This window comes from Anastrepha ludens, unplaced genomic scaffold (genome assembly GCF_028408465.1).
Source record: "Anastrepha ludens isolate Willacy unplaced genomic scaffold, idAnaLude1.1 ptg000096l, whole genome shotgun sequence".
NCBI classification, from domain to species: domain Eukaryota; kingdom Metazoa; phylum Arthropoda; class Insecta; order Diptera; family Tephritidae; genus Anastrepha; species Anastrepha ludens.
The window spans coordinates 10,001-16,884 of record NW_026530129.1 but is presented as its reverse complement, the minus strand read 5'-3'; the positions used below and the strand labels follow the sequence as shown (position 1 = coordinate 16,884).

The following is a 6,884-nucleotide window of genomic DNA, read 5'->3' as shown; positions in this document are numbered from 1 at the left end:
TGAAGTCAAGTGAGATATATATATGAAAGAAAATCAAATCGAATTTATATGAAACTATATTCGATTAAATGTATGAAAGTAAAATTTAACACAATACATTCATTTGATAAACTGAATAAATATATAATAAAGACATTTGAAATATATGGAAAATATCATCATATATATAATTTATTATTTTAATATATATTTGGTTAAATCGATGATATTATTGAAATATATAAAATGTAATTGAATTATATGAAATCAAACTGAAATGTATTTAATTGAATTTTTCCCATACATTTTACACAATGTGTGGTGTGCATGGCAAAAAACACTCACGGTGAAGGCATGTGAAATATATGAAATATAATCAAATCGAATTTATATGAAACTATATTCGATTAAATGTATGAAATTAAAATTTACCACAATACATTCATATGATAAACTGAGTAAATATATAATAAAGCCATTTGAAATATATTGAATTCTATTAAGTTAGATTTTCACCATACATTTTTCACAATGCGTTGTGTACATTGTCAGAAACACTCACGGTGAAGGCAAGTGAGATATATATGAAAGAAAATCAAATCGAATTTATATGAAACTATATTCGATTAAATGTATGAAAGTAAAATTTACCACAATACATTCATATGATAAACTGAATAAATATATAAGAAAAACATTTGAAATATATTGAATTGTATTAAGTTAAATTTTGCCCATACATTTTTCACAATACGTTGTGTACATTGTCAGAAACACTCACGGTGAAGTCAAGTGAGATATATATGAAAGAAAATCAAATCGAATTTATATGAAACTATATTCGATTAAATGTATGAAAGTAAAATTTAACAAAATTTTGCCCATACATTTTTCACAATGCGTTGTGTACATTGTCAGAAACACTCACGGTGAAGGCAAGTGAGATATATGAAAGAAAATCGAATCGAATTTATATGAAACTAAATTCGATTAAATGTATGAAAGTAAAATTTAACACAATACATTCATATGATAAACTGAATAAATTATAATAAAGACATTTCAAATATATGGAAAATATCATCATATATATAATTTAGTATTTTAATATATATTTAGTTAAGTTGATGGTATTATTGAAATATATAAAATGTAATTGAATTATATGAAATCAAACTGAAATGTATTGAATTGAATTTTTCCCATACATTTTTCACAATGTGTGGTGTGCATGGCAAAAAACACTCACGGTGAAGGCATGTGAATAATATGAAAATATCAACATTTAACTAACCAATGATATTGAAGCATATAAATCGAATCATAACTATATGAAACACGAATTTGAGTTATGTTAAACTGGTGATATTGTGGATTTATTCCTAGTTTTCCATACGTTAGTTTAAATAGAAACAATTTTCGAATATGTATACATATATGAAGAATTTATATTCTATACTAACATATTATGGAATGTAACTATTGATTGTTACCTTGGCATATTGGTGTATTGTGAGATTTCATTCATAGTTTTCCATACGTTAGTTTAAATAGAAACAATTTTCGAATATATATACATATATGAAGAATTTATATTCTATACTAACATATTATGGAATGTAACTATTGATTGTTACCTTGGCATATTGGTGTATTGTGAGATTTCATTCATAGTTTTCCATACGTTAGTTTAAATAGAAACAATTTTCGAATATATATACATATATGAAGAATTTATATTCTATACTAACATATTATGGAATGTAACTATTGATTGTTACCTTGGCATATTGGTGTATTTGTGATTTTATTCATAGTTTTCCATACGTTAGTTTAAATAGAAACAATTTTCGAATATATATACATATATGAAGAATTTATATTCTATACTAACATATTATGGAATGTAACTATTGATTGTTGCCTTGGCATATTGGTGTATTTGTGATTTTATTCATGGTTTTCCATACGTTAGTTTAAATAGAAACAATTTTCGAATATATATACATATATGAAGAATTTATATTCTATACTAACATATTATGGAATGTAACCTTGGCATATTGGTGTCATTGTATTTTATTCCTGGTATTCTATAGTTAGTTTAAATAGAAATAAATTTTTGAATTCAAAATTTTATATTCTATACTAGCATTACATAGAAATTATCCTCAACTGTTTGTTTCTTGTATACATACAGGAAATTAAACAGATGAAGAAAAAAAAAAAACAAAACAAATAAAAATTATAAGAAAAACTAAATTTTAAACAAAAGAAAAAAGGAGAAATTTTTTCAATCATATATATATTTATGATTAAAAAATAGAATTATGGAATTATTAATTTCAATTCAGAGAGAAAAATTATGTAATATATGAAATTATTACATTAAAAATGCATTTGAAGAAAAAGTAAAATGTTATTAAAAATGATACATTTGAAAATTGGCAAATATTAAGAAGAAATATCGTTCTTATATTTTTATACAAAATATATATAGAGAACGAAAATTCTTTTTCATAAAAAACGGTTTTTGAATTCTGATAAGAAAAGCTAAAGGGGTCGGCGGGAGCGCACATTGAACGAAAGAAAATGAAAGAAAAACACAACAAAGAAGAAGACCAAATAAAATACAAATATTTTATACAAATAAAAGCACATTATTAATAAATAATAATAATAATAATGATGATGATGATGAGATGATACATAAATTGTGTTATTAAAATTATGTTCTATTGTATGTGCGTTTTCCCCTTTACTTTTTATATACACCGTAATTTATGAAATTTTCAAATATGAAAAACAAAGAAAAATATATAAACAAATATATATATTATTCTGGTTGATCCTGCCAGTAGTTATATGCTTGTCTCAAAGATTAAGCCATGCATGTCTAAGTACAAACAAATTAAAAGTGAAACCGCAAAAGGCTCATTATATCAGTTATGGTTCCATAGATCGTTAACAGTTACTTGGATAACTGTGGTAATTCTAGAGCTAATACATGCAATATAAACACGGACCTTATGGAACGTGTGCTTTTATTAGACTAAAACCAAGCGATCATTTGATCGTTAAATTGGTTGAACTCTAGATAACTTGCAGATCGTATGGTCCCGTACCGACGACAGATCTTTCAAATGTCTGCCCTATCAACTTTTGATGGTAGTATCTAGGACTACCATGGTTGCAACGGGTAACGGGGAATCAGGGTTCGATTCCGGAGAGGGAGCCTGAGAAACGGCTACCACATCTAAGGAAGGCAGCAGGCGCGTAAATTACCCACTCCCAGTTCGGGGAGGTAGTGACGAAAAATAACAATACAGGACTCATATCCGAGGCCCTGTAATTGGAATGAGTACACTTTAAATCCTTTAACAAGGACCTATTGGAGGGCAAGTCTGGTGCCAGCAGCCGCGGTAATTCCAGCTCCAATAGCGTATATTAAAGTTGTTGCGGTTAAAACGTTCGTAGTTGAATTTGTGCTTCATACGGGTAGTACAACTATATATTGTGGTATGTACATTACCTTATGTATGTAAGCGTATTACCGGTGGAGTTCTTATATATAATTAATACAATGTATTTTTTATATATTCCTCCTATTTAAACCTACTTCAGTGCTCTTCATCGAGTGTTGTTGTGGGCCGGTACAATTACTTTGAACAAATTAGAGTGCTTAAAGCAGGCTCCAAATGCCTGAATATTTTGTGCATGGAATAATGAAATAAGACCTCTGTTCTACTTTCATTGGTTTTTAGATCAAGAGGTAATGATTAATAGAAGCAGTTTGGGGGCATTAGTATTACGACGCGAGAGGTGAAATTCTTGGACCGTCGTAAGACTAACTTAAGCGAAAGCATTTGCCAAAGATGTTTTCATTAATCAAGAACGAAAGTTAGAGGTTCGAAGGCGATCAGATACCGCCCTAGTTCTAACCATAAACGATGCCAGCTAGCAATTGGGTGTAGCTACTACTATGGCTCTCTCAGTCGCTTCCCGGGAAACCAAAGCTTTTGGGCTCCGGGGGAAGTATGGTTGCAAAGCTGAAACTTAAAGGAATTGACGGAAGGGCACCACCAGGAGTGGAGCCTGCGGCTTAATTTGACTCAACACGGGAAAACTTACCAGGTCCGAACATAAGCGTGTAAGACAGATTGATAGCTCTTTCTCGAATCTATGGGTGGTGGTGCATGGCCGTTCTTAGTTCGTGGAGTGATTTGTCTGGTTAATTCCGATAACGAACGAGACTCAAATATATTAAATAGATGCTTTCAGGATTATGATGTTGAAACTTATATAGCCTTCTTTCATGCGTACATCTTGAATGTACAAGTGTTTGAATGTGTTTATATAAGTGGAGTCGTACCTGTTGGTTTGTCCCATTATAAGGACACTAGCTTCTTAAATGGACAAATTGCGTCTAGCAGTAACGAGATTGAGCAATAACAGGTCTGTGATGCCCTTAGATGTCCTGGGCTGCACGCGCGCTACAATGAAAGTATCAACGTGTATTTCCTAGACCGAGAGGTCCGGGTAAACCGCTGAACCACTTTCATGCTTGGGATTGTGAACTGAAACTGTTCACATGAACTTGGAATTCCCAGTAAGTGCGAGTTATTAACTCGCATTGATTAAGTCCCTGCCCTTTGTACACACCGCCCGTCGCTACTACCGATTGAATTATTTAGTGAGGTCTCCGGACGTGATCACTGTGACGCCTCGTGTGTCACGGTTGTTTCGCAAAAGTTGACCGAACTTGATTATTTAGAGGAAGTAAAAGTCGTAACAAGGTTTCCGTAGGTGAACCTGCGGAAGGATCATTATTGTGTTCCATATCCGTAAGAAAAACAAACAATGCCAAAACAAATAAAAACAAAAACAAACAAAAGAAAAAAAGAAAAAAAAGAAAAATTTATAATTATTTTGAATCCATATTCTTTTTATTCTTTTTCATTCAATTTGTTATCCATCAATTATATCATATTAAATATAATATGATGGTACATTTTGTAATGTTTTTTCTTATTTTTTCTTTTAAAAACCTTTAAACATGAAAATAGAAAGTTGTACTTATTATTCATTTGATTGAATGATAAGTTAATTTGTTCACAATAACAAAAGTGGTATATATTTATTATTATATTTATATATAAATAAAATGATTAAAAAAATACAAAATAATCAAACATAATAAATACCACCACTGTATTATTGTTGAACTAAGACATTCGCAACTTAATAAAAATGTTTAGAGTTAAATATATTTGATATATATTATTGAAAGAAAATCAATTTATATTTTATTATTATTATTATTTAATTTTACTCTTTCAATTAATATATGCAAAAAAAAATTGACATTTGTTATAAATAAAAATAAATAAAAAAATACTCTAAGCGGTGGATCACTTGGCTCATGGGTCGATGAAGAACGCAGCAAACTGTGCGTCATCGTGTGAACTGCAGGACACATGAACATCGACATTTTGAACGCATATCGCAGTCCATGCTGTTATGTACATTAAATTAAATTTTAAAGTACTGCTTGGACTACATATGGTTGAGGGTTGTAAGACTATGCTAAATAAGTTGCTTATTCTTTTATAAAAATAATTGAATTTAAGCAAATGTGTATATTATTGGATTTTAAATAATTCATAATATTAATAGCAAAAAAATAAAGATATATAATGAATTTTTTATTTATTAATATATTCTTAAAAAAAAAAAATCCTCTCAAATAAAATGAAATAAAAAAAATTTTGAATCTAAGTATTCTCTTTAAAAAATTTTCATATTATTTATATATATATAAAATATTAATTTATATATGTAATTAAAGGAGGAATGTCTAGCATAAAAATTAATTTTTTTTATTCTAGAATTGCCTCATTTTACATAATTATTATTTATAATATATATTTATATAAAAGGAAAAAAGAAAAATAGAGATGAAAAGATGATATAATTATTTATTAAATTGTGAGAAGATAAAAAATATTTTAAAACAACCTCAACTCATATGGGATTACCCCCTGAATTTAAGCATATTAATGAGGGGAGGAAAAGAAACTAACAAGGATTTTCTTAGTAGCGGCGAGCGAAAAGAAAATAGTTCAGCACTAAGTCACTTTGTCTATATGTCAAATGTGAGATGCAGTGTATGGAATATCTTAATATCTAGTATGAGAAATTAACGATTTAAGTCCTTCTTAAATGAGGCCATTTACCCATAGAGGGTGCCAGGCCCGTATAACGTTAATGATTACTAGAAAGATATTTCCAAAGAGTCGTGTTGCTTGATAGTGCAGCACTAAGTGGGTGGTAAACTCCATCTAAAACTAAATATAACCATGAGACCGATAGTAAACAAGTACCGTGAGGGAAAGTTGAAAAGAACTCTGAATAGAGAGTTAAATAGTACGTGAAACTGCTTAGAGGTTAAGCCCGATGAACCTGAATATCCATTATGAAAAATTCATCATTAAATAATTAAAAATAATGTGCATTTTTTTCATATAAGGACATTGTAATCTATTAACATAATAAAAGTATTTATCAAAAGATCATTGGTGATATTAAGTTTATTTAAATTAATTTGCTTTTTAAGCATATTAACATAGAATAAATACTAATGATTTGATAAAGTGTTGATAGATTTTATTATATATAATGCTAAAATTCATTTTTTGAATTTTACAAAAAATTTAATATCTATGATATTAATATTTATTTGTATGCATTTATATGATTAACAATGCGAAAGATTCAGGATACCTTCGGGACCCGTCTTGAAACACGGACCAAGGAGTCTAACATATGTGCAAGTCATTGAGTTATATTAAACTTAATGGCATAATTAACTTAACTTAAAAATATAATGGGATTAATTTTTAGTC

At 28.9% G+C, this 6,884-nt stretch overlaps 3 non-coding genes across 3 annotated transcripts in view; all 3 read left to right on the top strand.

Moving 5' to 3' along the window:
* Positions 1 to 2,817: 2,817 nt before the first annotated feature.
* LOC128871431 (small subunit ribosomal RNA) lies at positions 2,818 to 4,808 on the top strand. The gene has a single exon (XR_008455973.1). It is a non-coding gene; the product is annotated as a small subunit ribosomal RNA (ribosomal RNA).
* Positions 4,809 to 5,374: 566 nt separating this feature from the next.
* On the top strand, positions 5,375 to 5,555 carry LOC128871429 (5.8S ribosomal RNA). The gene has a single exon (XR_008455971.1). It is a non-coding gene; the product is annotated as a 5.8S ribosomal RNA (ribosomal RNA).
* Positions 5,556 to 5,993: 438 nt separating this feature from the next.
* The window catches only part of LOC128871432 (large subunit ribosomal RNA), a 3,993-nt gene continuing 3,102 nt past the window's right edge, over positions 5,994 to 6,884 (top strand). The window contains exon 1 of the ribosomal RNA XR_008455974.1: positions 5,994 to 6,884. This exon is cut by the window's right edge and continues 3,102 nt beyond it. This is a non-coding gene — a ribosomal RNA (large subunit ribosomal RNA).